Source organism: Aedes albopictus, chromosome 3, assembly GCF_035046485.1.
Source record: "Aedes albopictus strain Foshan chromosome 3, AalbF5, whole genome shotgun sequence".
In the NCBI taxonomy this organism is placed as follows: domain Eukaryota; kingdom Metazoa; phylum Arthropoda; class Insecta; order Diptera; family Culicidae; genus Aedes; species Aedes albopictus.
In genome coordinates, this window is record NC_085138.1 from 172292000 (window position 1) to 172314091 (window position 22092).

Sequence of the window (22092 nt, forward strand, 5' to 3'; positions counted from 1 at the left end):
CCGTTGAATCTATTCCGAAGATATTTTTTCGAACTGCTTTCGTAATCTGCAATGATTTGTTTATGCGATATTCCATACTTCTCATGTTTCTAGATGAGATTGGCGATAAACTCAATGTTTCAGCAATGGTATTAAACTTCTCAATATTATGGGGACCCTGTAGTTGATCTGTTGACGGAATTGACTCCAATGATGGAATAGATGGTACCATATCTGTAAGATAAAAGTTAAGGTTAACAATATAATAATGCATGCAGTGGAAAGTTAATGATAGTTATTTATGCAACGAGTTGCAAAAATGATTTTTTTTTTCGCACAAGTAGTACATTTATCCAACGAGGCTTGCCGGGTTCGATAAATACGAAGAATACTGAAAAATGTAGTTTTGCAACGAGCTGCAAAATGAGTTATATAAAAGAAGCTAACACGTTGAAGGCTTACTTACCCAGCTCATGTTCGATTTGTTGACCACTCGTTGACGGTTTTAGTTCTGGAACATCATGCTGTTGCTGCCCACTAAATGATGGTTGCATAGTTTCGTCGTTTCCATCCGATCGGCGTTTTTTCGTATTCGGGCTTCTGTTGTGACTTATCAATCCACGACATGACTCACAAATACTCATCGATTCGTCGATTTCATGTGTATATCCCATGGAATGAATTTTATCTATCAATCTTAATGACATGCCCCGTAGATTATGACGGTTGCACTTTGGATTGTTTATTTTTGCACTGCACTTGAATTTGTTGAATTTTGATTTATACGATTGATCCATTACTTTTCAGAACTGCCTTTAATAACCAAAGAGAAGTAACACGTTGAATGATACCGATTCATTTTCTTGTTTTGTTCATATTTGCTTTAGGTACAACTCTTGATTTGTTTTTTTTTCGATTAGGTAGTTCGAATCTTATAAATAGCCTTACCTAATATTAGGTAAGAACATGGGGTAGAAACGTTTGGGTAGAAATTACAGCAGCACGTATGAAATGCGTGTTCTAATTGTATATTGTTTCGTACTTCTAGAGTGCTGCTGCGTGAATATGGGTGCATTGCATTGTCGCATATGACTCAATAAGTTTCATTGCATTTTGAGATTACTAGATAACCTTCACTGGTTTAGTTTGTTTTTAAAAAAAGACACTGAAAAAATAATAATTTGGACATGAAAAAGTTTTTGTTAGAAAAACTTTTTTTCCTTAAACGTGCCCATCTTGTGATGTATGGACGGTTGGTAGGGAACATAATTACCTGTCTTAAAACAAAATTTCATCAAAATCAAAAAAGGTGTTTTTTTTTAAATCAACTTTGAATTTTTAGAAATGATTTTTTTCAGTGTAGGGCTCATTTTGGATTTTTTTCAGTATTTTTTTCTTAAAATTTGACTTATTTTGTGATAATCACCCATACAACACTTTTTTGTAGGAGTAGTCATTTTTTGATTAAAAACATTTTTAAAAAATCCATAAAAAAAAGTTTAGTTCTTTTCAAAAGTCAGTCCAGATAAATTTTGAAGAAACTAAGTATGCAAAGTGTCTTATCTAGTCTTGGTACATACCCAGAAAGTTTCATTGTAATCTGAGAGGGTGCTGCCAACTCCGAATACGATTTGGGGCGAAATTCGTCTTAAGTTCTTCGAAAGTTTCGAATCGAAACCATATGCGCTTGTACACTGGCATATACACTACCCGTCATAAGTACAAACTCACTTGGAAATGTATTGCAACACTCAGTTGAATATTGCATCACCTTGAAAAGTTTAGCATTACCTCAAAACAACCACATATTATGTGCTACTATATCTCAAATTTCTGAAAATATGCAAAGGTACAGTCTTCAGCATAGTTGCTCGGGAGGTCGTTAGCATCACAATGGCAAGCAGTTTGATTCGCAATTCTTCCGCTAGGTGACGCTAGTGAGGATTTTGACTAGTTTTATCTCGAGCATTTTCAACTAGTTCTATCTCGTGATCCTGATGAGATAGAATGTTCAAGTCTTCGGCAAAGTTGTTCGGAAGGGGAAGGTCATGGACATCGTAATGATAAGCAGTTCATCCACTTCATATTCAATAGGTTTAGGTCTGATTCACTTAATATTCATGTGATTCAGGTGAATGTCATTTTAATCCGAGTGTTGCCACGGGATGGAGGGTCGATTCGGACCTCTTTTAGTAAACTCGCCTTTGTGTGTAGGAGTTAGCTTTAAGCTAAAACAAATCCATTTAATTAGCCTTTCAACATTTTACAATTCAAGGTTACTTACATAATTAGTCCTGCAATTTATCCACCGAGTTGTGGCAACTAGTAATTTTATAATTTGCGTGTCTGTCCTGCATGTGCAATGTTTAGTTCATAGTTTTACATAGATATATAGCATGAGTAGATACTTACAAATGATTGTTTTAGTAAAATTTAGGAAAAAAATACTGATTTTATCGCAAACTTGCATGTGGTTTTGTTTGTTTTTATTTTTCTCTCCTTCATCGTTACCCTTCAGTCATCGGTCTCCCTATTGTCCATCATTTGCAGCGGGTGGTGCAGAACGTGCTGAACCGTGTTGCCAACACCGAGTGATTCGGGTCTGATTCTCTAGATATTCAAGAGGTTCAGGTCTGATTCACTTCATGCTCAAGTGATACACTTCATACTCAATTGATTAAGGTCTGAGTCATTTAAATTCAAGTGATTCAGGTCTGATTCACTTCATATTCAAGTGTTTGATGTCAGGTTCATTTCATATTCAAGTGATTCAGGTCTGACTCACTTTATATTCAAGCGATTCAAATCTGATTCACTTGATATTCATGGTATTCAAGGGATTCAGGTCTGACTTGCTTCATATTCTAGAGATTCAGTCTAATTCACTTCATGTCCAAGTGATTCAAGGCTCATTCTCATCATATTCATGTCACTCTGGTCTGAATCATTTTAATCCAAGTGATTCAGGTCTGGTTTAGTTCATATTCAAGTGACTCAGGTCTGGTTTACTTTACATTCAAGCGATTCAAATCTGAATCACTTCATATTCATGATATTCAAGCGATTCACTTCATGTTCAAGTGATTCAGGTTCCATTCACATAATATTCAAGTGATTCAGGACTATTTCACTTCATATTCAAGTGATTCAGTCTGACTCATTTCATGTTCTAATGATTAAGGTCTGAGCCATTTTAATCCAAGTAATTCAGGTCTGTTTCACTTCATATCCAAGTGATTCAGGTCTGATTTAGTTGATATTCAAGTGATTCAGACCTGATTCACTTGATAATCAAGTTATTTAGGTCTGATTCACTTTATATTCAAGTGATTCAGACCTGGTTCACTGATGTTCAAATAATTCAGGTCTGATTCACTTCATATTCAAGTGATGCATTACTGGTAAATTCCATATTCAAGAGATTCAGGTCTAATTCACTTTGTTGCGTATAGTTTTAGTACGCTTGATGCTGAGTGGAAGTGGTGACCCTAAACAAAAATGGAGTGTGAAGCGGTGGCGTGACGGCCGACGGTGGCTTTAATTTAATGACTCGGCAGTGTCGTTTAGTTCGTCAACGAGAAAGGAACTGCACTGTGGTTGGGAGATACGTCTGTCCCGAGAACGAACACTTCATTGTAAGATGTAATAAACATGTAATTTTTCATTTATTATTTAAATATATATTCAGTATTGAAGCTGCATGAAGTAGAAGCTGCTCTCGATGTATAGTTTTAGTTCTGTGACAAATCATCTCAACACACTTGATATTCAAGTGATTCTGACCTGATTCACTTCATATTTAAGTGATTCAGTCTGATACATTTCATGTTCTAATGATTCAGGTCTGAGTCATTTTAATCCAAGTGATTCAGGTCTGATTCACTTGATATTCAAGTGATTCAGCTCTGGTTCACTTCATATTCAAGTGAATCAGAGCTGATTCACTTAATATTCAAGCGATTCAGTCCTGATTCACTTGATACTCAAGTGATTCAGGTCTGATTCACTTCATATTCAAGTGATTCAGGTCTGATTTACTTCATTGTCAAGTGATTCAGGTTCCATTCACTTCATATTCAAGTGATTGAGGTCTGATTCACTTCCTACTCAAGAAATTCAGTCTGATTCATTTCATGTTCGTATGATTTAGATCTGAGCCATTTTAATCCAAGTGATTCAGGTCTGATTCACTTCATATTCAAGTGATTCAGTTGATATTCAAGTGATTGAGGCCTGATTCACCTGATACTCAAGTGATTTAGGTCTGATTCACTTATTATTCAAGTGATTCAGGCCTGATTTACTTGATATTCAAGTGATTCAGGTCTAATTTATTTAATATTCAAGTGATTCAGATCTGATTCACTTCATAAACTGCTTGTCATTGGCAAATGCTCATTTTTACATGCTCATTTAGCGGCAGAATTGTGAACCAAACTGCTTGTTATTATGATGTCCATGAATTTCCGAACAACTTTGTCGAAGACTTGAACTATCTATCACAACAAGATCACGAGATGGAACTAAGAATTGCGAATCAAACTTTTTGTCATTATGATGTCCATGACCTTCCGAACAACTTTGCCGAAGAATTGAACTTTATATCTCAGGATCACGAGATAGAACTATGTACACTCCCGTTCAAAAGTTTGAGGTCACCCTCTCAAAAACATGTCATTTTTTTAGGCCCATATCTCCGCCAATTTGCGTCCGATTTCAAAACCCTTGGTTTCATTCAAAAGATAATAAGTCAAAGAAACTTTGGACATGATTTAAAAGAAACTTTTTCAAAAAATTTTGTGTGTAAACTTAACCCAAAGTTGCCAAATTTTCTAAAAAATGAATATAAACTTACGGCAGTGTCGCTGGAAGTTGGGTCGACCAAATTTTAAGATGAGAGCGGTAATATGACCCCTTTTCTATTAGCTTTCAACTGCTTTTTACAGAACTTAGCTAAAAAATCTAGAAAAAAAGTTATTAAGAATTAATCCTTGATGTCATCGACAAAAAGTTTGGGGTCACCCCTCAATATGATGTATCGGCCAAAAGTTTGGGGTCACTTTCGTAAAACATGGAAAAGTGATTTGGTGATATCTTCGTCATCTATTGTTCAATTTTAATTATTTTTGGCTCATTTCAAAGATAATTAACTAAATTTACGTTTTATGTCTTCAACTTAACGTATTTAACGATTTTTGTATACAAAAATTTTATGTAAAGTTAGCACATTTTACCACGCTTCAAAAAATGAGGCAACTTTACGTTAAGTTTTAGTATGTAAATTTCAACAAATATGTGTGGTTCAATGTCTATGCAGTAAGTATCATTCATTTTGTTTCAAATAAGCCAAGAAGAATTAAAATTGAATGAAAGATGACAAAGATATCAACAAATCACTTTTCCATGTTTTACGATAGTGACCCCAAACTTTTGGCCGATACAGCATTTTGAGGGGTGACCCCAAACTTTTGGTCGATGACATCAAGGATTAATTTACTTAATAACTTTTTTCTAGATTTTTTAGCTAAGTTCTGTAAAAAGTAGTTGAAAGCTAAAAGAAAATGGGTCATTTTACCGCTCTCATCTTAAAATTTGGTCGACCCAACTTCCAGCGACATTGCCGTAAGTTTATATTCATTTTTTAGAAAATTTGGCAACTTTGGGTTAAGTTTACATACATTTTTTTTTAAGTTTCTTTTAAATCATGTTCAAAGTTTCTTTGACTTATTATCTTTTGAATGAAACCTAGGGTTTTGAAATCGGATGCAAATTGGCGGAGATATGGGCCTAAAAAAATAACATGTTTTGAGGGGGTGACCTCAAACTTTCGAACGGGAGTGTACATAGTTAAAATTGCTAATTTTTTCATGTTCACTAGCGTCACCTAGCGGAAGAATTGCGAATTAAACTGTTTGTCATTATGATGTCCATGACCTTCCGAACAACTTTGCTGAACACTTGAACTTTCGATCTCATCAGGATCACGAGATAAAGTTAGTTGAAAATGCTCATTTTCCATGTTCACTAGCGCCACCTAGCGACAGAATTGCGAATCAAACCGCTTGCCATTGTGATGCCAACGACCTTCCGAACAACTTCGCTGAATTCTGTACCTTTGCATATTATCAGGATTTCGAGATGAGGCAGCACAAATTTAGCTGTTTTCAGGTGATGCTAAACTTTTTGTCCGTACTTATGACGGGTAGTGTAGGAGAAACTATATCTGTAAGTGAGAACATAATTTGTTAAATGGGGAGAAACTAGTCAAATCAAAATTTACAGTTTGAGCTGCAAGTAATCTGCTTTGAAACGGTGGTGTATTTCCGACTTTTCCGAACAGTGGGTGTCTTTACAAAAGTTGTAGAGAATATTGTTTAAAGCAACTTTGCCGGAGACGTCAAGTTTGTAACTCCGTTACTGTTCGCATATGCGAATAGGACTTCTACGCCATCCATACGTAAAGTGGCAGTCATCGACAGCATAAACCATCATCATTCGTCGATCAAGGCGCTTTGCAGAGACAAAAAATCTGGTTCATCTCACTCTATCAGATCAACAATGTTTTGGATGGAGCGATCCACTGAAAAGACGAGAAAAGAAAGAAGAAAGTCCAAAGTTAGAACGATTTCCTGCCACAATACGCTTCTGAATTTCTCTGCTGGTGTCGTTGTCGGCGGTCACCAGTGAGCCCAAGCACACGAATTCTTCAACTGCCTCGATTTCATCACCGTCGATATAAATTCGGGGTGGCAGGCGCGGTGATTCCTCCCTGGAGCCCTTTGCCTTTGCCTGACTAATCCGATTCGCCTGGCTTCACTCTTTGTTCGGATGTAAGTTTCCGCCATCGTCTCAAATTTACGAGCTATAATATCAATATTGTCCGTGCAGTTGAATCCCGGAATTTTCGACTTGCGAAGTTGGATTTTTCTCCAAATCTGTGCGTCGGACCTAACTTCGGAAGTGGTGCACTGTATAGCGGACCAGGTTTACTATACAGCGCACCACTTCCGAAGTTAGGTCCGACGCATGGATTTGGAGAAAAACCCAACTTCGCTAGTCGAAAACTCCGATTTTCAACTAAATTGAGATTATCATCAGCGAAACCAAGCAGCTGAACGGACTTCGTAAAAATCATTCCACTCGTGTTAAGGGGCTGTCCATAAACCACGTGGTCATGAGGGGGGGGGGGGGCAATGACCATTTTGTATGGACGAAAAAAAAAATTTATATGGACTAATGACCACGCGAGGGGGGGGGGGGTTGAGAAGTCCCAAAAAAATGACCACGTGGTTTATGGACAGCCCCTAATCCCCGCTCTCCTAATTACACCCTCTAAAGCAATGTTGAACAGCAAGCACGAAAGACCATCACCTTGCCGTAACCCTCTGCGAGATTCGAAGGGACTCGAGATTGTCCCTGATACTCGAACTACGCACATCACTCGATCCATCGTCGCCTTGATCAACCGTATCAGTTTATCCGAGAATCCGTATTCGTACATAATCTGCCATAGCTTTTCTCGATCGATTGTATCATACGCCGATTTGAAATCGATGAACAAGTGGTGTGTGGGCACGTTGTATTCGCGACATTTCTGCAACACCTGGCGAATGGCGAACATCTGGTCTGCTGTAGGGCGTTCACCCATTAACCCAGCCTGATAGTGCCCCACGAATCGCAATCGGTGATAGACGGCGACATAAAATTTGAGAGAGTATCTTGTAGGCAGCGCTCAGTAGTGTGATCGCGCGGTAGTTCCCGCAATCCAACTTGTCGCCCTTTTTGTAGATGGGACACACGATACCTTCCATCCATTCCTCCGGTAATACTTCCTCCTCCCAAATCTTGGTAATGACCCAGTGTAGTGCTCTCACCAGTGCTTCTCCACCGTATTTTAGAATCTCGCTTGGTAGTTGATCTGCTCCAGCGGCTTTGTTGTTTTTCAACCGGCTAACCTCCTCCTCAATCTCTTGAAGGTCAGGGGCCGGAAGTCTTTCGTCCTGTGCACGTACTCCTAGATCTGTTACCACGCCACCTTCGGTACTTGCAACGTCGCCATTGAGGTGCTCATCGTAATGCTGCCGCCACCTCTCAACCACCTCACGCTCGCTCGTGAGAATATTCCCGTGATTATCTCGGCACATGTCGCCTTGTGGTACAAAGCCTCTGCGCGAGCGGTTCAGCTTCTCGTAGAACTTTCGTGTGTCCTTAGCGCGGTACAGCTCTTCCATCGCTTCGCGATCTCGTTCTTCCTGCTCGCGCTTCTTCATCCGGAATACTGAGTTCTGTCTGTTCCGCGCCTGTCTGTAACGTGCCTCATTCGCTCTCGTACGGTGTTGCAGCATTCTCGCCCATGCTGCATTCTTCTCGTTTTCAGCTGTTCACATTCGCCGTCGTACCAGTCGTTTCTGTGATTCGGAGTCGCGAAGCCTAGTGCTGTAGCCGCGGTACTACCTATGGCGGATCGGATGTCCCTCTAGCCATCTTCAAGTGTAGCTGCGCCAAGTTGCTCTTCCGTTGGTAGGGCCACTGCTAACTGCTGCGCGTAGTCTTGAGCCACTTCTACGTTACGCAGCTGCTCGATGTTGAGCCGCGGCGTTCGACTTCGACGCGTGGTGATAACTGACGAAAGTTTTGAGCGCATGCATGCAGCGATTGCGATTAAGTAGTGATCCGAATCTATATTCACCCTGCGGTATGTGCGGACATTGATTATATCCGAGAAGAATTTACCGTCGATTAGAACGTGGTTGATTTGGTTTTCTGTTTGATGGTCGGGTGATCTCCAGATGGCTTTGTGGACATCTTTGCGGGGGAAGAAGGTGCTTCGGACTACCATACCACGGGAAGCTGCAAAGTTTACGCATCGCTGGCCGTTAACATTCAATACGGTGTGCAGGCTGTTTCGCCCGATTACCGGTCTGTACATTTCCTCCCTTCCTACCTGCGCATTCATGTCACCGACAACGATTTTCACGTCACGCGGCGAGCAACCATCGTATGTTTGCTCTAACTGCGCGTAGAACGCTTACTTCTCGTCATCAGGTCTCACTTCGTGTGGGCAGTGCACGTCGCTGATGCTGTAGTTGAAGTCTGGATGCCCATGTTGCTTTTAAGCTGTCCAAGAGATCTGAGAGTAGCTGGTGAATCGAGGTTTGTTGTTCGTGAACCACTTGTTCACCTTGTCAACAGGTTACTGAAGGATCCCAGTGCAGTAGTGCTCTGGTTCTGAAACTTGATCTGATTTGGTCCAATCGTATTCTTCCCAAAGGAAGCTGTTCAGTCCTGTTCCTCGTGGTTGGTGGGGTTGGTTGTCCAAAAATTGTACGAAAAAGCTAGTCATGGATGCTTCCTTACCCAAATTTTATGGGTGCGACTTTTTTTTATATTTTTATTGCCGTGTATATAAACTTAAAGCTTATTCCACACTCACGGGTGCGACCTATTCCCTAAAGGTTTCACCAATATTTTCCATTTTCTTCGCCTAAAAGTTTTCGTGGTAAATTATACCGCGGCTCGTTGAGGCAACGTACAAACCAAACTCATAAAACAAGAAACTCGAACCGGAAACTGAGCATTAAAATACAAATTGAATAGATAACTGCTTTTTTTTCTCCCACCGCCGCCGCCGCAGCTGCGGGATTCTTCCCCATTTGGCAGTGAATTCCCGTACAAACGCACCAGAGGGCGAAGACAGACGGTGCGATGCGGTGGCGGCACGGCTCCGGAAAAGCGAAATTTAAAACATGCCGTGACTGAGAATAATTAAAATATGGTTCACTTCCTGTGTGCAGTTGAAATGAGAAGTTGAAAACACGGTGTAAAGGATTCACGCGTGGGTGGGTGGGCGCGCTAGGCTGTGATCTGGATGGGGGTTGGGTTGGGAAATTCAAAGCGATGCAGTATAGCACTTCCAATCGGGAGCAGGGCTGGTAGAGGAGAAAAAAACGCAGCGTTGATAAATTAAAATGAAGACATGGATTGTTTCAAATCTATCGTTTTCAATATGTGCCGCTGAGATCGTTTTGCTGTTTAGACAAAAAGTATGATTATTGATTTTCAATTTTGAAAATGATGTATTACAGAAATAAGTATTTTATTCATGTAGAAATAGTATTTTTCTTAATGAAGCTTCCATAAATGACGTAGCCTTTTTGAGAGGATGGGGAAGCCATGACAAACCATGCAGGGGAAAATATCCCCTCGCAGCATAACATGAAGGGTGGCGATAATTGGCCTAAAACTGCTGCCCATTCAAGGAGATTAAGTGTCTAGAATAATACGTTTCTCAAAAGTGACCAAGTTTGTACGATTCGCTGCAAGCCCTGGCACAGTATTCATTCCCCTGAAGCGACCCGCCACCGTCCCGCAGATGTGTTGAATGTTACCGAGCGGGGGCTGGTTGGCTGTAGAGTAAACCAGAGTTCGTTTGACTTTTGGACTTCCTCCAACTCGACAGGTGACTGATTTACTTCTCCACAGGGAGGGCACAGGCAGTTTCTTAGAAGCCGGTAGGAGCCGGGAAGAGCCTTTCTTACAAACTAAAGAACTTCCTTCCAATCGTTTGCATTATGCGGTAGTGAAATTTTTCACACTGGTTAATTATTACTTGCTGTCCTGGGCGCTCGCTGTGTGAAGCCGTTATGATGTACCTACATAACATAATGCGTTCCGGAAAGTACGAGTCTTGCACGGGAGCTGACAGCGGAGGGCTGACCATCGCTAATAAATCAAGCTGCCGGGAAGTGTTGAAATAATGAAATTATGGGCGCAGCAGGCAGTCAGCCTCCCTATCTGTACGTTGTTGCTTGCCGAGCCGCAGAATCCGTAATTCGATAACAGAACTCATGCCAGATGCACTCGGTTCGGGTTGATATAAACTCAATTAAATTGAATTTAAAAACTAGTGGTTGTGATCACATTTCAAGCTGTGCCCTGTATCATGCCAAATTCAAATACATTCATATAATGAAAAATGTTTAGGCTTTGAGGTTTGTGTTTCAATTATAGTTTTATGATTTTCATGTACTGTTGAAGTTGCATGTGGAGGATTATTATTACTAAATGTTTGGTTAAATAAGATAAAGACCAAATCAAGGACAAATTGAATCTCTGTTGCACGTAGCAAAAGTCTCCATTCAACTCGGCCCATGGCTGTCGCTGTGCGGATCAATCCTCCAATTGAGCGATTCCAAGCAACATTAAGGAAATTTTTTAATTCATGATTTTCTATTGAACTGAAAGTTTGCACAGTTTTTCAGTTCCATCTAAATCGCTATTTTCCGATATCAATTTTTTATCTTGAATCACGACTAACTTTTCAAAAGGGTGTATGTGAAAATGGTTCAAAAATATTCAAAAATCTGCACAGCCAAAATGGTTGGTTCGATTGCTATGAATTTTTCAGCAAAGTTAGATAACTAAATGGCGATTCCTAGGAAAATATACACTGTGAAAAAAATCTTTTTTAACATTGAAAAATATCATTTTTTTCACAAAAACTCAAATATCTCAAAACCCTATCTTTTTACCAACGTAATTTTTTTTTAGGGAAGACGGTCCATTGTATTAGCAATCTACCATAAAAATTTGGTGATGGTAAACTAATAAACAAAAAAATATAACATTTTTAATATTTCACAATTTTCACATTTGGTAAATATTTTTTTCTGTGTAAATAATTTCGGTCAGAAATCGCAGTATGATGCTGATTTTATTGTTCAGCAAAGTTAGATAACTAAATGGTGATTCCTAAGAAAATATACACTGTGAAAAAAATCTTTTTTTAACATTAAAAAATATCATTTTTGTCACAAAAGCTCAAATATCTCAAAACCCTAACCTTTTTCCAACGTATTTTTTTAGGGAAAACGGTCCATTGTATTAGCAATCTACCATAAAAATTTGGTGATGATGAACTAATAAACAAAAAAGTTATGACAATTCAAACATTTCACAATTTTCACATTTAGTAATAATTTTTTTTAGTGTAAATTATTTCGGCCGGAAATCGCAGTTTGATGCTGATTTTATTGTTAATGGCCTTGCGGGAGTAAAACAAGCTGTTTTTATTATGTATTATGTACAGAAATGTTCCGATTATATCACGCCCTCCGCGCATTAGTCGTTTAGTCATTAATTTGCTGTTACATTTGAGGACAAGTGTTTTCCCTCTTCTTCAAGATGAATGTTGAAAGCGTGCTTTGCAACGTTAAACATATTGAAATGGGTATAGATGTTGAAGTATATTTCAAAGCATTTTTGAAAAGGGGCGTGATTAAATTGTTTAAACAGATGTCGCTGATGGTACGGTGGCATGACTCTCTGCACTTAGCACTTCCGGCAATTTTTCAGTTGTTGTCGTTTCGAACTTCCTGCGCCCTGCTTTACCGATGATATACAGATGGCTCGTTTGTCAAAGTCTAGACGGCAGGACGTGCAAACCTCTAAATTTGTATTCAATTTGGGCATAACCAGTCTCTTTCAGTTTATCTATGGTGCTTTCGGTGAGATTTCGTAACTCTTTTGAACATTTTTTTTTTTCATCAAACGGTCTACAAGAGAGCGTTGAGTTGAAGACCTTTGAGAAAGCGACTGTTCATGTTGTTCGTTAGATTATAATAAACAAAATCACTTATTAGTTTTAACTGACTAGTTTGGTAATGTTTGCTTGGCTGAAGAAAAAATTTACTATAAAATTTTGAATATCCATAGCGGTAGTATTTTATTGCTTTTTCGTGAGCATTGTCATGGAATGTATACAGACAAACAAACGTAACACTGACGAAATTTTCATTGACCACGCCTTTAACGATCATTTTGAATCTTGGTTGTGGCTTTCATAACCAGAAGAGTGCCCATCGTTTTTCTTTGCGTTTGACGTTTCACACTAGCGCCTTCTGATGACGATATTGCACAACGCAGTGTTTCGTGAAACATTTCCACCAGGTGGTGGTAGTGTGAACTGGGCGATGGATTTTCACGAAAATTGTTCTAGGCGTTTCGTCTGTTTGTCTGTGGTATGTACCTCCCGGGTATAGGTAAAATACTGACGATCAAAACATGATGTTGGTTTGATTGATATAAGAGATAAAAGATCTGAAAATAATATCTGAAAAATGTCAATCAAACCCATATCACTTTTTGATCTCCATATCAAAATATGCTCGGGCTCTCATGCATTTGTTGTTGTTGAAGTTACTCGCATTCTTCCGATCATAAAGTCTGTTCTCTAAGAGACATTTTTTTTTGCAGATCAACTAGACGTATGCGCGTATATATAAAACTTTTATTATGCAGCTTTCGTCTTAAAAATAAGTTTAATTCCATTTTTCTTATGATCAACAGCTTTTCAACACTATCAAGGGTTTTTTTCACCAGTCACGTACAATAAAAAGTATGACACTCTTAATATTTTTGATCACAACACTGGATCGCGTCTAAGTTTCAAATAGATACTATAGTAATTATGAGTTATCAAACAAAAATATCATGAAAACAACTTGTTTAATTCAGGCGGTAGCCTTTACAATAAAATCAGCATCAAAATATAATTCTCGAAATAATTTACACAGAATTTTTTTTTTTTGTTACTAAATGTAAAAATTGTGAAATGTTTGAAATGTCATAACTTTTTTGTTTATCAGTTTATTATCACCAAAATTGTATGGTAGATAGCTGATATAATGGGCCATTTTCCCTAAAAAAATGACGTTGGTGAAAAGATAGGGTTTTGAGATATTTCAGTTTTTGTGATAAAGATCATATTTTTTCAAGTATTTTTTAAACTATTTTCGCATACACCCTTTTGAAAAGTTAATCGTGAGGGAATATGAGGGTTTAATATCGAAAAATGGCGATTTAGATGATATTGAAAAACTGTGCAAAGTTTCAGATATTTTTGAAATGGTCGCTCAGGATCGACTGACATGAATCCGTGGAATTCCTCAATTGAGCTGCTCCAGCGGTTTTGTTGTTTTTCAACCGGCCAAATGAAACGTCGTCAATTAGATGTATCTCAAGGAGCACTAATTGCCATAAAGTGGTGTTGAGACGCTCCGATGTTTCAAATCTGGGCCATGCTAATTTCTTAAAAGCCGAAAGTCCAAGGAGTCCTCAAGGATCACTACTCATAATAAAGGGGTGTTACAATGCTTAGTAGTTCCCAAGCTGAGCTGAGGTAACGGTCCATTCGGCGTATAATAACACTAGTTTACAGCTTTTTTGAACTCGGTAAGCTGATGATCGTTTTTGGTGCAGAATCATGCCCTGAGTTCGAAAACACGAAGGAAAAAAATTACAGTAGAGCGGAAATTTTTTCGACTTTCCATACAAGGTTGATGATTTGAAATCGATTTTTGTTCTATTTTTAAGCAAAGTCGCTCACTTCACACACCTCATTCACCGTAATCAATGCTCCGATTGAGCTGAATTTTTAACTGTATCTCGCCTACATATGATATGTTAAAAAACGTTGAGAAAAAATATTAAAATTGTTTTTTTTTTTCTTATTGAAAAACAAATACATTTCTTCATATATTTTTGGAAATTTTGCTAAAATTTAAGGAGATCGTTCCCAAAACTCGCCAATATCTTGAATTTCATCAATCTGACGCGAAACCTGCATTTAGATGATTGAATGGTATTATATTCAGCTTTTAATTCATGGAAAAAGATTCAAAATTGGTTGAACAAAACGCAAGATATTTGAATTTCATTAAATTCCATATTTTAAAAAGTTGTAAAACTCGATATTGAGCTAAATCTCAAAAACTGTTCTACTTTATATTTTTTGAAGCACGGTTTCGGAATCAGCGCTAAATTATGCTTCAAAAGTTTTTGGTCGTTGACAGAAGTTCACGACTTTCGATTTAATTTGTAAACTAGTGTAATCTAGTATTGGTCTGTTTATAAGGGCTGCAAAACGGTGAGTCGATAAGTAGAGCGTTCAACATAGCTCTGGTCCTCACAAGTACCTATCTCATGCTTCCACGGGTCAAGCTATGACAAAGACTGCCAGCTAAGAGTTGTGTGCAGCCAGGACACTGTTATCCTTCTGACTTCAGCTAGATTGAGGAGGTACGTCTCGAGCGTCTGTTCACCAAGGAGGTGCGGCTAAAACAGGGTCTGTTCTGGCATCCAGCGGCTGAGTATGAAATGCTCCTCCACCGGGAGCTATACCTAAGGTGGCAGCCCCACCGAGGTGGATAGGGGACCTTAGGCCAACAACCTACTATTTCCGAAGCCCAAAAACCGTTACGGAAACCAAAAATGAAAGATTACGAACTGATTCAACCGCAACGACTTTTAGCGCACAGCAACGGAAAAGAGTGTGAACTTGGAATGTATTAATCCGAGCCCAGCAGAGAAAACTGGCACAACTAGCCTATGAGGCATGCCGTTTGAAGCTTGGGATCCTAGGACTGAGCGAAGCCCGTTGGCTAAACTTTGGAGAACACAGATTGGCGTCGGGTCAAATTCTGCTATACCCTCATAAAAATTTCCAATAAAATCATCATAAACTAAATAAAAAGAAAATCGCGTTAAGTACTGTTCCTTTGAATTCCACTAAGAATTTGCATCCTTTGACAGATACGTATTTCGACCTCAACTGTAAGGTCGTCTTCAGTGTCTTGTACTTGACTCGACTCAGAGGCATACTAGACATTTTTCTCAAAGCAGTAGAAGAGTATCTTCGGAATTTGACACAATCATGGCCCCTCCTTGCTTCGATCATATCTTTTGATGGATAATTCATCAACTGAGGTTCAAGATCACTGTGCTACAGTGGAACTGTCATAGTTTAAAACCTAAATTAGACCTGTTTAAATTTTTGGTTCACAACTCAGATTGTGATATATTTGCACTTTGTGAAACATGGCTATCTTCTGAAGACGAACTCAATTTCCACGATTTTAACATTATTCGCCAGGACCGAGATGATCATTATGGAGGGGTACTTTTGGGGATCAAAAAAAGTTATTCATTTTATAAAATTCCAATCCCAACTCATCCTGGCGTAGAAATCGTTGCTTGCCAAATAAACGTAAAGGGTAAAGATCTTTGCGTAGCTTCCGTTTACATTCCTCCAAGAATTTCAATTAACCGCCGTCATCTTTGGAATGCGATTTCTGCACTATCACATCCAGTATTAATTGTGGGTGATATGAACGCACATGGTACAGGGTGGGGCGAACCATATGACGATAATAGAGCGGTCATTTTCTATGATTTGTGCGACGATTTCAATTTGAACATTTTAAATACAGGTGAAGTGACACGTATTGCATCTGACGGCAAAGAAAGTCGTCTTGACCTATCACTGGGATCAAGTTCACTATCATTCGATTGCTTGTGGAAGGTAATCGAGGATCCTCATGGTAGTGATCACTTGCCCATTATAACCACCATCAAACATAATAGTGAAAGGTCAGACCATCCAATTCAGGTTCCTTTTGACCTCACAAGGAATATCGATTGGCAAAAGTATGCAGAAGCGGTATCTTTTGGCATCGAATCATTCAATCCTCTCCCACCTTTGGATGAGTATCGATTCCTGTCTGAACTGATATATAAGAGTGCATTAGAATCACAAAAACGACGTGTTCCAAGTGCAACCTTCAAAAGAAGACCAGCCACACTAGGCTGGGATGATGATTGCACCCAGTTGTATCTTAAAAAATCTGATGCTTTCAAAACTTTTCGTAGGCACGGTACCTCAGATCTTTATCAAGAGTACGCAAAGCTCGAAAGACAGCTGAGAAACCTGCTGAAAGCGAAGAAGCGTAGTTATTGGCGACACTTCATTGAGGGTCTCTCAAGAGAAACTTCAATGACAACGCTTGGGAGAGTGGCTCGCAACATGCAAAACCGCTCTTCTTCTAATGAGAGTGACGAATACTCCAACCGTTGGATATTCAGCTTCGCGAAAAAGGTCTGCCCAGACTCAGTCCCAGCACAACCGATTTCTTGGGAAACATCCCCAAGAGACGGTTCTCTGGACAGACCCTTCAGTATGCTGGAACTTTCTATGGCTCTTCTTTCATCAAACAATTCCGCTCCGGGATGCGATATGATCAAGTTCAATCTTCTAAAGAATCTCCCAGATATCGCGAAAAGACGATTACTGGACCTGTTCAACTCATTCATGGAGAACAACATCGTTCCGCATGAATGGAGACAGGTCAAAGTAATAACTATTCAAAAGCCTGGTAAACCAGCGTCTGATCATAATTCATACCGCCCAATTGCTATGTTATCATGTTTAAGGAAATTGTTGGAAAAAATGATCCTATCGCGACTCGACCATTGGGTTGAATCGAATAGCTTGCTTTCAAATACACAGTTCGGGTTTCGCAAGGGCAAAGGAACAAACGATTGTCTAGCGTTGCTTTCAACAAATATTCAACTGGCCTTTGCGGAAAAGGAGCAACTGGCTTCAGTTTTCTTGGATATTAAGGGCGCTTTTGATTCAGTTTCCATAGGAATATTGTCAGAAAAACTGCACAATAGTGGGCTTCCAGGAATTTTAAATAATTTCTTGTATAATTTGTTGTCAGAAAAACATATGAGTTTCAATCTCGGACAACTGACAACTTCCAGAACTAGTTACATGGGCCTACCCCAAGGTTCATGTTTAAGTCCCTTGCTTTATAATTTTTACGTGAAAGACATTGATAGTTGCTTGGAAGGACAATGCACGCTAAGACAACTTGCAGATGATGCTGTGGTTTCTCTAAAAGGCCCACATGCAGAAATGTTGCAAAGACCATTGCAAAATTCTCTAAATAATCTGTCAACCTGGGCAAGAGATTTGGGGATCGAGTTTGCTCCGCAAAAAACTCAATTGGTTGTGTTTTCTAAAAAGCGGAACCCAGCCCAACTGAAACTCAATCTTTTGGGAATAGAAATCGACCAGTCTTTGACTTCGAAATACCTTGGGGTCTGGTTTGATTCAAAAGGCACTTGGGGTACCCAAATCAAGTATTTGGTGCAAAAATGTCAACAAAGGATCAATTTTCTACGCACAATTACCGGAACATGGTGGGGTGCTCACCCGGAAGACCTCATAAAACTTTACAAAACGACTATTCTCTCTGTTATTGAGTATGGCTCTTTCTGCTTCCACTCAGCAGCAAACTGTCACCTAATAAAGCTGGAACGAATTCAATACCGTTGTTTGCGTATTGCCCTCGGCTGCATGCACTCAACGCATTATGCGAGCCTGGAGGTCCTGGCTGGGGTGAAACCTCTCCAGAACCGCTTCTGGGAGCTCTCGCTAAGGTTACTTATCAAGTGTGGAGTGAGCAACACACTTGTTATTGCAAACTTCGAAGAAATGCTCAGTCTGAACACTCAGTCAAAATTCATGAGAATCTATCTTTTCTACATGTCATCTGATATAAGCCTCCCAGGTTATAATCCTCCTCGTGTACACTTCACCAATGACAGTTCCTCTGTTAAATACGATCTATCCATGAAACAAGCTGTTCAGGGAATACCAGATCAACTTCGGTGTATATCTATTCCTCGCATTTGTAACGAAAAGTACCAAAATGTCAATTCCTGTAAGAGATTCTTCACTGATGGGTCCCGCATCAATGGGTCTACTGGCTTCGGTGTTTTCAATGAAAATTCCACCGCCTTCCGAAAACTTCAAGAACCTTGTTCTGTTTATGTTGCTGAGCTGGCAGCAATCGACTTCGCTTTGGGGATGATTTCCAACATGCCCGCAGACCATTTCTTCATCTTCTCGGATAGTCTTAGTTCTATTGAGGCACTCCGGTCGATGAAACCTGTAAGGCATGCATCTTACTTTCTTACAAAAATAAGAGAGCAGATGTGTGCACTGGTCGAAAGATCATACAAGATTACCTTTGTATGGGTCCCCTCTCATTGCTCAATTTATGGCAATGAGAAGGCGGATTCTCTCGCAAAGGTGGGCGCACAGGAAGGCGAGATCTATGATAGAAGAATTTCACATGATGAATTTTTCCATTTAGTTCGCCAGAGTTCTCTTCAAAGTTGGCAACATGATTGGCGAGATGACCAACTGGGACGGTGGTTACATTCGATTATTCCTAAAGTTTCTTTGCGAGCGTGGCATTATGGTTTGGACGTAGGTCGATACTTTATTCGCGTAATGTCAAGACTTATGTCAAACCACTACTCGCTAGGCGCACACTTGCATAGAATAAAGCTCGCGCTCAACAATATTTGCACTAAGTGCGGTTCCGGTTATGATGACATCGACCACGTAGTTTGGCAATGCCCGGATAATGACGCCTCCAGACAACCCTTTGTTCCAGTAAGGGATGTGTTGGGAACCCGCGATCTCCCCTATATGCAATCCATTTATGAATTTCTCCGCTCATCTGGTATAAGAATTTAATTCGCTAGTGTTTGCTTTTCAAGTTTTTTCTTTGTTTTGTCCTCCTCGTGTTGCTCTCCGCTCATCTGATATAAAAGTTTAATTCGCTTGTGTTTTCTTCTCCAGTTTTTTTTTCTCTGTTTTGTCCTCCTCGTGTTACCGAGCTGCTCCTGGCCATCCGGAAGACCAAGCCCTTCAACAAGCTGGTACCAACACCACAAGGCACCGAACACGCTAGCAAAATGCGATTAGCACCCGGATGAGCTGCAGTAAACCTTCGGTCCAGTCCTCACCCTGTCCATCCTGCAAAATGTGACCTTCTAACCTCGAGCTGCCACGAGTACCCTGGCCTCCACCCATCACTAACAAACATGATTGAAAAGTTATTATCTTGTACATAGTATATTATTAAGTGCAAAAAGAGATCTTCGGCTCCGTAAAGCGTTATACGCGATTGAGCCCCAAATAAATGAACTAGATAAAAAAAAAAAGAAAGCGAGAAAGCCGCAAACACCGGCGACATCCGTCTGCTCTACGATGTTTCACGTCGCTTTAGTGGGATTTAGATGAATGCTACGATGCCCTTGAAAGACACGTCTGCTGGACAGTTACTGACCGACCCGGCTGACCAGTTGAAACGCTGGTTCGAGCACTTTGAAAACCTTTTTAAAGTGTCGGCCACACTACCAACACCTCAGCAATTCAGCATGATCCGCCAAGGGTTCGACGCATTATCCGTGACAACACCGAAGCTCCATCAGTGCAGGAGATAGAAACAGCCATGCGTAGCAAGAAATCGAACAGAACCCTAGGGGTCGATCGCATTTCAGCCGAGATGCTCATAGTTAACCCCGTAGTATCCGCACAACTGCTGCATCGATCATTCTGCAACATATGGGAAACCGCGACATTTCAGGCCGACTGGATGCAAGGCGTCTTAGTAAAGATACCTAAAAAGGGTGATCTGACTGTATGCGATAATAGTCGACGCACCAAACTCCGAATTTTCAACTCGAACGTGAAATCTGTGCACGGTGTGTCTGATAGAACAAAATTAATTTAAAAAAATCGGTATCGCTAAAACACCCACCAAACGAAAGCTGAAGGTCCCCTCTTTCATTTGAGACTAAAAGGAGAAAGTTCTATCGGCGGGTCTAGAACATTTTTTTTTTTTAATATTTCTATCTTTGAGGCTTGTGTTTTTTTCTCAACCTTGATTGTAGCCAAATGGGCTTGTATGAGGTCGCCCATTAGTAACGTGTCCTTTTAAAAGAGTAAACGGGTCAAATAAAAAATCAAAAATTTTCCTTACAAAATATTGCGTAGACATAAAGTGCAAAAAATAATATTTAAGGCAGTTGAATAGAATTTCAGCAGTATCTGGACATATATACAAATAAACTTCACCTTTTATGTGGAAATAGTTATTGCGGCTGCAATTTTCTTATTTTTTATTGACAGTGTCTTATGATTTAACAGTTTTACGATCAAATTAGGCCGAGTAATATCAACAAAAATAGAACATATACATCAAAGTAGCTCGGATAACGGGGCACAACATTTGGAAGGTAATCCATTTTGGAAAACTGAAAGTTTTTTGAAGATGCAATTTAAATCGTTCAAATGAATAAAACGATCTAGAACTCCACACCAATTTTATCAATGTGATGGTCTGTCTTACATCCTTGTATGCCGTGGCTCGGATACAATTATCACATGCCGGTATTTGTTCAATTTGTGCACCTTTATGGTACCTAAGACTTAAACATTGTTAGTTAATTTAGACTATTGCAGTTAGGTATAGCTCCTTACTTTTAAAGAAACAACTACGACAAGAACCCCCTAAGTGACGAGGAAAACCAAACCAAAGAGTACGTTTTGTGTTTGAAGAAGTGTTTTTCCGCCACAATAATCATCGAAAGCAGTTAATATTCATTTAGATTTGTTTAGTAAAATTGTCTAATAACGGGTAATTAGACATAAAAAATATTAGTAACAGTATATCTTTGTGAACAGGTAGCCTTACTCAACTGACAAAAACAGAATAATTAATGCTACATGTCTAACGGTATATGTAGTAAGAACAATGTGCTAATCTGTCGGTTATAAATAGTTTGATCTTTTGCTATTTTTTTTAATCTGTATTAACGAGATTTTTAGCCCTAGGCTAGTTCATCTCGGGACCCACGCTTCGCTTCCTTATCGAAGGAAGAACTCACATTTTGCGAGTTTTTCGGGAGTGGGACTCGATCCCAGGTCCTCGGCGTGATAGTCAAGTGTTCTAACCATCACACCAGGTCCGCTCCACATCTTCTGCTAGCATCATGACATTATAGACGAGTTAGCAATTTTTCATTCAATTCTACAGTTTTATTGACATATGTATATGTTTTACATTAAAGTACATATGTCTGTGCACATACATATTAATCAGAACGGATTGAAAATGCCTTAAATTGTTCTTGTTTCTACTTGCAGGTTGTTGATATTATGAAAACTTTTTTTCTGAAAGATATCAGAGATAGTAGTTAGTACTACCCCACAAAAAAGTACGGACTTGCTCATTTAAATTTATCTCATTCAATGATGGCGAATATACCCATTAGATTTACTCTCTATGAGCTTACATATTATTTGAAACCTTCTACATGGAGTTGCGGCCCTTGTTTGTGAAATATGTAGTTCTGCAAGAACTACAACTTCTCATAAAGGGCAAACGTGGCAGATCTAGCGCTACTACCGAT